Source organism: Elephantulus edwardii, unplaced genomic scaffold (genome assembly GCF_000299155.1).
Source record: "Elephantulus edwardii isolate Elephantulus edwardi_28Jun2011 unplaced genomic scaffold, EleEdw1.0 scaffold00061, whole genome shotgun sequence".
NCBI lineage: Eukaryota > Metazoa > Chordata > Mammalia > Macroscelidea > Macroscelididae > Elephantulus > Elephantulus edwardii.
The window spans coordinates 7,485,176-7,495,461 of NW_006399811.1; positions in this window are offsets into that span (position 1 = coordinate 7,485,176).

The window sequence follows — 10,286 nt, forward strand, 5'->3', positions numbered from 1 at the left end:
TTCCTCCACCCTTCCAAGCATGACGTCCCTCTCCAAGGACTGGTCCCACCTTGCAACATGTCCAAAGAATTTCAGACAGAGTTTCAGTATCCTTGCCTCCAAGGAGAAGCCTGGCTTCACTCTCTCCAGGATGGACCACTTTGTTCTCCTAGCAGTCCACAGTATATTCAATACTCTTCTTCAGCACCACAGCTCAAAGACATCCATTTCTCCTTCTAACATCTCTAGTCATTGTCCAGCTCTCTGATGCATAGCAAGTAATTGCAAAGATCATGGCCTGGATCAGGTACACCTTAATCTCCAGACTGACATCGTTGCTCTTCAGTACTTTGGAGAGGTCTCTGACAGCAGACATTCCCAATGCAATTAATCTTTTAAATATACTGGCTGCTGGTACCAAGAGTGTTGACTGTAGAACCAAGCAAACTGAAGAGACATCTCCAAATGGTCTACCTTACACGAACAAGATGGAACAGAATCCTTTGTCTTTATTGTAATTGATTCACTCATCCCTTCTTTAGTAAGTTGCACTGAAATATCCTAATTCAATACTCAAGAAACTTTGTAAGAGAATCTAACATACTACACAAAAGACATGCTGCCCTTTTTTGTTCTGAGATGTTGCTGCTATCACGTCCCACTTACATCTTCTCATTCATATACTCTTACCTCCTCTACCCTGCCACTGTAGGTGACCCTGGGACACCCAACAGTCAGAAAGGGATGAAGTACCTCTCTGGGTGGACTGTGGGAGGTATTTGAGAAAGCAAAAGATATTAAACCAAAGGACATATCAAGATCCAACTTCTTTCCTCCCCGTCTTTATTCATTGTGGCAGATTTTCATCCCTCCTCCCCTCCCTTTCCTCCAGTCCCCCTTGCATTCACACCTTGTTACAGATTGTTTCTTGTCCCCATACGTATAGTACATAATCATATATTCCTTTCAGAGAGTTATTCTCCTCATCTGTTCTACTGGAGTGTTCATTATATATCTACTCTTTCCCCACTCTCTCTCCCAGCCCCCTATCCATGTTTAACCTAGTTTATAACAATGGTGTTATACAGTATTTGTTCTTTTGTGACTGAGATATTTCACTTAGCCTAATGTCTACCAGGCTCCCCCATGTTGTGCAATTTTTTTATTTCATTATTTTTCACTGCTGTGTAATATTCTATTGTGTGACTGTACCATAGTTTTCTATCCATTCATTTGTTGCTTCCATCTCTGTTAGTGTGAATAATGCAGAAATAAGCACGGTGTGCATACCTCTGTTTGAAGGATCCAACGTCTTGACCTTCCTACTAAGTGTCATCTACTCTTTGTATAGGATTGTGGTGGTAGTAGCACTGGTAGTTTGCAGAAAAAGTATCTCTTGATACCAAAAATAAACCAGTAGCCATTGAGTGGCCTTTGACTAACACCAGCACCATGCATTAGGGTAGAATGGTGGGACCTTTTGAAAGAAGACCTCCAGGCCTTCCTTCCAAGGCCCCCTGAGTGAACTTCCAATCTTTAGGTTAACACCTGAGTGCTTAAATATTTGTGCCACCCAGGGACTCCTATCCTTAATAAAATAGTGCATCTATAGATGCTCCGGATTTATAAACCCCTCACAGTTCATGACTGCTTATCCTCCAGCTGAGTTGTGGGCCCTGATCCTTGCCAGTTAAAATTTTATAACTTCTTATTCCACCTAAGGAATAATCTATAAGCCAAAACTCAAGAAGGGAAAAATAACAGAATGTGACAGAATCCTGCAGAAGGTTTTGTTTTGTTTTGCTTTGTTTTGTTTAGTGTGGTGAGGGGTTGTCATCTGGAAGTCCTTTCTTTCCCAACCTTCCTCACAGAGAGTGATCTGTTTTGAAGTTTGTTTTATATATATAAAAAGTATGTGCTTTTTAGAAACACACCTTTAGTAAGTAATAGTTACTAAAACATCCTGTCCAAAGTCCTCTTGTGCCATCAAGTTGATCCCCGTTCAGTGACATTAAATATATTCATCATGCTATCCAACCACCTCCACTATGTGTTTTAAAATAAAGAGTAAAGGAATGTGCTTTCAGAAGTGAAGAGCTTCCTTCTCTTCTTCCTCCACCTCCCTCACCACTTAGCCTCCCCATATCTACCTTGGTGGAGTTGGCAGAAGGACACTCATTCAGAGGCCAAAGTTGAAAAGCAACTCACATGGCACTTTCCTGTGTGAAAAAGGAAGTGGCAGGCTGGCCTTCGGTTTTCAGACTTAATCTCCTCCTCACTTATCCTGAGTGATGTCTTTTCCATAACAAACTTTGTTGAGAGTCAGCCCCACTCGTGTCAGTCCTTGCCCACTCTTCCTCTTCAACCTGGCAACCCAAGACCTTTCTGTCCTCTTGGAGCATATTGGCCTCACACAGCTCCTGGAGAATTCTTTAAAGAAACAGATACTTTCCCAATCCCCTACCTACTCACACAAACAGAGGTGATGGCAGGGAGCCCCAATTCTTGGCCCAGTGAGCCCACCAGTTCATTGCCACCCACCAAACACAGCTGCTCTGCTAATTTTAGAATGCTCTTAGAAGCCTCCTGGCTGCAGGGCACTTTGGAGACTCTTCAGAGCCTCTCTCATGAGGTAACCTGTCACTCCTCCCCCATTTAAGACCAATGGCATATTGTTGCTGTTGTTGTTGTTGTCAGGTGCCATTGAGCCTGCTAGGACTCACAGTGACCCTTTGAACAACAGATCAAAGCCTTACCCTGTCCTTCAGCAACCTCACAATCCCCACCACGCTGGAGCCCATTCTTGGAGTCACTCTGTCAATCTACCTCACTGAGGGGTTCCCTCTCTTTTTCTGATCCTCTACTTTTTTCAGCATGATGTCGTTTTCCAAGTGTCCATGCCTCCAGACAGCATGCCCAAAGTCTCTAAGGTATCAGTAATTCAAAAGTGAGAGATTACCCTAAATAAATAATTGTTGAAAGAAACAGATAAAAACCAACCAAGAGCCACAAATTCAACTATCCAATTGCTCTTTCTCTCTACCCAAAGCATGAGACTGGTCCATCCAGAGGACTGATGGGTGTCCAGGTGCCGCTCCACATTCCAGTACTCCCAGACCTTTCCCATCCGTCTGTCTTTCTGGGGCATTTCTAGTCCCCAGGCTAAGGCCCTCAGGTCAAACCTGACAAGCTTTCCTGCTTCCTCAATCACTAACTCTTCAAGAGAGAGACACACACACACACAGAGAGAGAGAGAGAGTAGTAGATAGTTAATAAAACATCTACCATGTCAAAAATCTTCAGTTTGTTTTCATTGTTGTCTTGTGCCATCAAGTTAATTCCTAGTCAGTGATACTAAATATGTCCATCACCTTGCTCAACAATCACCATTAATGACTGCCAAATTTTACTGCCTTTATAAAATAGTTTAATCTCTTAAATAATCTTTGAAACTCTCCCCTCATATCCATCCCCATGTCCCTTCCCTATCAGGTCCTCTTCATCTTCTCATTCCCTCAGGCCCTTCGTTCACACAGCTGCCAAGAGAAGTTTTCTAAAATACCATCCTGGTGGCACAGAATTAAGCACTTACTAACAGAACTTACTTAAGTCTGTTAACTAACTTAGTTAACAGACTGCTAACAGAAAGGTAGGCAGTTTGGATCCATCAGCTGCTCCAAGGGAGAAATATATGGCAGTCTTTTGCTCTGAAAAAAAAAAAAAGCCAGTCTTGGAAATCAGATGGGCTAGTTATACTCTATCTTCCAGGGTCACAATTCATTAGAGTTTACTTCACAGTGATTGTTAATCTCTATTTCAAATCCTCCAAGGTGGTAATCATTCTTTAGAAAAATCAGTCCTATATGAGCAAAAGGGAAGCATTTGTCCAGAGACACAGCTCAGAAGGTAGGAAGGGACAGGAGAGAGGCTGAATGGACACAATAATCACAGAGAGGAAGCAGGAAGAGAAGCAGGAAGAATTACATTCAACAAAATGAACGATGTCTAAATGGTTGCATGGGAAGCGGTCTACTCTGTAAACTTTCACACAAAGCTCAATGAAAAGTTAAACAAATGAACAAACAGAAATTGTTCAATGTTTCCTGTCAGATTTTCAATCCCAGTTGCACATTGGGAAGCAATTAAAAAATTTTTTTTGCCCGAGTTCTACCACCAGAGATTCTGATTGTGCCAGGCTGGGTAAAAGTTCTCTAGAAAGCTCTAGTGTACAAGCAGGGTTGAGATCTGCTGACCTTCAGAATGAAGTCTTAGGGGCTCCCTGACCTGGTCCTGTCCATCTCTCTAGCTAGCCTCCTTCCTGGCCAAGCCAAGTGTTTATGCCCTAGCAACACTAGACAGCTTGTTGCTCCCATTGCCATAACATTGCTTATTCTATACCTTCTTCCAGAAGCTCTCTTTCCACTAATCCAACACCCACCTTCTACAGAGGCCATTTCCAGTTAACCTCAGCACTTTTCCTCCATCCTCTGGTGCTCCACACAACTTTGAATGTGTGGATAGCTTTACAGAATAAGAATAGCTTATAAAAATAGCTTTACAGGGTAAGGAGCTGCACTGCCAATCCAAAGGCAGATAGTTAGAATCCACCAGGAAGATGGCGATCACCTCCCCTGCGATTTGATGTTTCTCGTAATGTACGATAGCTCTGAACACTGCTCTGTCCTGAGCCAATCTCACAGTCTCTGACACACTTACCCTTCATTACCAAGTTACTGCGTCAATGCATGTCATCTAGCATCTTCCTCGACTGTCCCTCGACTCTGTCAAGCATGATGTCCTTCTCCAAGGACTGGTCCCTTCTGGCAACATGCCAAAAGTATATGAGACAGAGCTTCCAAGTCCTTGCCTCAAAAGGGCACCTTCTCTAGGACAGACCTGTTTGTTCTCTTGGTGATACATGGCATAGTCAATATTCTTCTCCAGCACCAAGATTCAAATGTATCATTTTTTTCTCGTCATCTTTGATCATTGTCCAAAAATCCCTGTGACCTATTGCCTCTGGAAAACCACCGGAGAGTCAGCTCTAGGTCAGTTCTGACCTGATGGTACATAACACATAATCTTATGGTGATCTATTTATGTGTCGGAAGCAAATGGCTAATGTGTTTGATTAGTAAATGAAAGGTTAACTGTTCACGTCCACTCAGAGGTGCCTTGAGGAGGAGGGGAAAGCCAGGTGATCTGCTTCCAAAAAATCAGCTTTTGAATATTCTGTGCATCCCAGCTCTCCTCAGACACATATGAGATCATCGGGAGCTGGAGTTACTGTGTTTTTTAAATTGGGTGTCTGTTTCTTCCACTAAATTCTGTGAACTCACAATTAACCTTCATTCATCATTGTATCCCCAGTGCCCATCGTAGATAGGTAGATACTCAGATATTTGATTAATAAATAAAATATCATACTCACCCTATGTTGATGGAAAATGATTTTCGCTGCCAAGACATAAGACTATTATAAAGAAAAGCTATGTCATTCAATTAAAAAACACGTATGTCAACAATCCATAAAAGCAGTTTAGGCGAGCTCTGGTGGCCTAGTGGCAGGAGGCTGCATTGCAATCTCAGAGGTGCATGGTTCAAATCTACCAGATGCTCTGCTGGAGAAGGAGGGACAATCTCCTCCCATACCAGTCAGATCCAATTTGACAGTACACACACACACACACACACACACACAATTTTAAAAAGTAGAACAAGACAGTAATCACTCACCAGCTATGTTTTTAAGACCACTCAGTTTTATATTTAATGGCTTATAATTTTCTTTTTCATTTTTGAGTAATGCCTTGCTTTTGGAAGCAGGAATGGCATCCACTTCCTAAACAATATGGTTCTGGAAATTCTATTAACTTTGATAAATGTCAATAGTTATAGAAAGACTTCAGGCCTTTTGTTCATAGGCTCACAATGAGTCGTGCTCAACTCAATGGCAATCAACAACAACAATGCCTTGTTTTACTTTATTTTAAATTTATGTCTGAGGAAAGGTTTACAAATCATATTGGTTTTCCAATCAATCACTCGTAGACATTTTGGACTATAACATTAATTGCTATTAATGTAATTAATTAGTTATAATATCTAATTAATCCTTTATTGTATATTGCCTTTCCCTTCACCCAACTAATCTATTTATTAATTTTTTTTCTCCCTTTTCCCCCCCTTCCTATCTGTGTTATCCCTCAAAGAATAATACTGGGTATAAACTTTTCCTTAGAAATTTACATAAGTGGTCTTATACCATAATTATGTTTTTGTGACTGGCTTATGTAACACAGAAGATAATTTGTTCTAGATTCATCCCTGAATTGTTGTTGTTATTGTTGTTGTTGGTATGTGCTGTCGAGTCGCCTGTGACTCATAGTGACCCTAAACCCCTAAACCCTACTCTATCCTGTGCCAGTCTCACTCTCTCCAACACACCTGCCCCCATTACTCCAGTCACTGAATCAACCCATCTCATCAAGGCTCTTCCTCTCCTGTGCTGTCCTTCCACCCTCTCAAGCATGACATCCCTCTCCAAGGACTAGTTTTTTCCTTCCAACATGTCCAAAGTGTGTCAGACGAAGCTTCAGAATCCTTGCCTCCAAGAAGAAGCCTGGTTTTACCCTCTCTAGGACTAACAAGTTCGTTCCCTTAACAGTCCATGGTACATTCAATACTCTTCTTCAGCACCACAACTCAAAAGTATCAACTCTCCTTCTATCATCCCTAGTCATTGTCCAGCTGTCTGATGTATAACAAGTAATCGCAAAGACCATGGCCTGGTTCAGGCGCATCTTATTCTCCAGACTTACATCATTGCTCTTCAGTACTTTGGAAAGGTCTCTGACAGCAGACTTTCCCAATGCAATATGTCTTTTAATTTCCTGGCTGCTGGTGCCAAAAGTGTTGATTGTGGAGCCAAGCAAACTAAACCTGTTTGCAATCTCAGTCTCTTCACCATCTTTCATGATGCTGCCAATTAGCCCAGTGGTGAGAATCTTTATTTTCTTGAAGCTGAGCTTCAATCTATATTGAAGGCTGCAGTCCTTGACCTTCTGTAGTAAGTGCTTTCAGGTCCTCAGTTTCAGCAAGTAGAGTTTTATCATCTGCATAATGCAGATTGTTGATGAGTCTTCCTCAAATCCTGATGCCACACTTCTCCTCATGGAGCCCAGCTTCCTGGATAATCTGTTCTGCATATAGGTTGAAAAGGTATGGAGATAAGACACATCCCTGGTGTACACCCTTCCCAATCTTGAACCAAGCAGAGTTTCCTTGCTTCATTCTGACAACTGCCTCCTGGTTCAAGTATAGGTTTTGCATAAGCACAATCAAGTGTTCTGGGAATCCCATTTTTCTCAGAGTCGGCCAGTTTGTTGTGACCCTCACAGTCAAATGCTTTTGCATAGTCACTGAAACATAGATCAACAATTTTAAGCTCAGCTTATTTAAACCCCAAAATCCATTGCTGCCACGTTGACTCTGGCACCAGCGAGTCTAATCCTTCTTGGGCATAGCACAGAATCTGTGGAAGACCAGTGGTTATCCTGTTATTTTCCTACAGATTTTGTGAAGACAAAGTGAGGGAGAATGAAAAGTATAATGTAATAAGCCAAGCTCTACAGTAACTGCTGGTTGAAATTTCAGAGATTCATTCTGAATAACATAGAATTTGGGGAGCATTTATCTCAACATACTGGAGTGTAGTGTTTCTTGATCAAGTAAAAAAGGAGGAAGTTACTTTCTAAATTGTTCTTTAATGAATGTAAGTACAATTAAAACTTCTTCTATCAGGTAGCCTTCTGAAGTAGAAATTGGTAAATTTTTTCCATTAAAAAAAGATAGTAAATATTTCTGATTTTGCAAATTATGCATCATCTCTGTTACAACTACTCTAGTCTGCCATTGTTATTGCCGTTGTCAGAACCAACTCATAGCTTACCCTCCAGTGGGGTTTCAGAAACAATAAATCACATGGAAGGAGCAACTGGTAACTTCGAACCATGATTTTGGGGGTCAGCAGTGCAGCTCCTTACCATTAAGTTATCATTATATGTAATAATTCCCATTCCTCAGTGGAATTTTAAGACTTTCTTGATTGCAAATGACAGAAACCCTCTAGCACTTTCACTTGGGGTGGGTGGGGGGCATGGGGGGATTGTATACCAATGAAGGAGTTTTTCTTTTGCTCTTCGAAGAGAGGAACAAACTTAGGGGTAAGGAGGGCAGGAAGAAAAGTGCAACAATGAATGAATGGAAATCCAAAAGTTCTGTAAATGTTCATTAAAATTAATTTTTAAAAATCCTCACTTCTCATTGCTATTCAGTTAGAACCAACACATAACTGATGCTCCAATGAGTTTCTGAGGCTGTAAATCACACAGAAGGAGACTATCCATCTTCTTCCTGCACCACTGTTAGTAGATTTGAACAGCCAAACAGTCTTTGGGTTAGTCGCTTTAGACTACATTACAAAAGAGAAGTATCTACTATGTTGAAATATTTCATGGCCCAATTTGGCCTTTCAAGGACTAGAACCTGATTTAGAGATATCTCTGATCAAAGAAGAATGATGTTAGCTTAATGACTAAGGTACGCCTGACCTAAGCCATGGTCTTTCCAATTGCTTCCTAGGCAGCTGAAACTGGGACAACGAATAAAGATGACAGAGGAATTGATACCTTTGAATTGTGGTATTGAAAAAAAAAATACTGAATACTCCATGAACTGCCAAAAGAACAAACAAGTCTGTCTGCCTCTGAAGAAGTGCAACCAGGCTGCTCCTAGAGGTAAGGGTATGAAACTCTACCTCACATTCCTTGGGCATGTTGTCAGGAGGGGTTAGTCCTTGGGAGGTGGGGACTGGAAATCATCATGCTGGAAAACCAGACAAGGATCAGAAAAAGAGAAGATCAGAGAAAGAGAGGAAGATCCTCACCAAGGTAGATTGACACAGTAACTGTGGCAGTGGGCTTGAGCAGAGTGGAGATCCTGAGAATGGTGTAGGAAGGGGCAAGATTCTAATTTGTCCTTCGTAGGGCCACTGAAAGCAGCAGCTGACTTGACAGTACAGAACAACAGACTAGTGTTTTCTCCACTCCCTGTTTCCCACTGAGGTTACATGACTGCTGATTACTGTGTTTTACTTTTGGGTCTTTTTGGCAGAATAACTTTTCCCACCTCTATGTGCCCAGATGAGCCAAAATTGTCACTCCATACAGGCAAGTTCAACTCCTGAAGGTACATATTCTCACTTCTAGCAACCCTAACAGCACACTATGTGTCAATTCCAAAGAGAACTGTATATTGTATTGATCCCATCAATGGTCATGCTTGATCCAATCAGCTATGTCCAAATATGGACCATTGCATAATGAGGCAGGTCTTGGGAAATGAGCCTAAATTCAGTAATGGACTGCTGAATAAGAAGGCAGGTCTTGGAAAATGTGGTTAAGTTTTAGAAAAGTAATTAACTAACTGGAGCATGACATGAAAGTAGGGGGGGGGAAATCATAAAAAGACAAATATTGCCACTATTATAAAACATGACTATTGGGGGAGGGGGACTAAGAAAAGAGAGGATAAACAATGTACACAGCATTGAAACAGCCAAGGAAGAGAACTGTATAAAAAGAATATATTATTAGGTCTTATTGGCATGACAAGAGTCCAGAATAAAAGCTACATAGTAAAGTGGACTGGGAGGAGGGATACTATATAACAATGAAAGAATTTTTTCCCCCAAAGAAAAACGCAAATGGGGGCGGGAGCAAAGAGGAAAAAGTACAACAATGAATGAATGGAAATCCAAGTTCTTTATAAACTTTCATTAAAATATTAATTTAACTAAATTTAAAAAAAAAAAGAAAGAAACTTGGTAGGAGGCATCTCACTCCCTGATTTCAAATCCTATTGTACTGCCATGGAGTGGTCAATACAGTGTGGTACTGGTACAATGACAGACACATAGATCAATAAAATAGAATTGAGAATCCAGAAATCAGCCCATCTACCTATGGCCAACTGACAAGGAGATGAAATTAGTTAAGGGGGGAAATGACAGCCTTTTTAACAAATGTTGCTGGCAAAATTGGAAAACTATCTGCAGAAAACGCAAGCAAGGTCCACACCTCACTCCATACACAAAAACCAACTCATAGAACCAGGACTAAAACCAAGGACTATAAACTTCGTTAAAGGAAAGCTTGGAAGCACCCTAGAAGTCCTAATCCACAACATAAACAGTCTTCCAGGCATCCTGAAAAATCTATAACCAGGAGAGGATAAAATAGATGAAT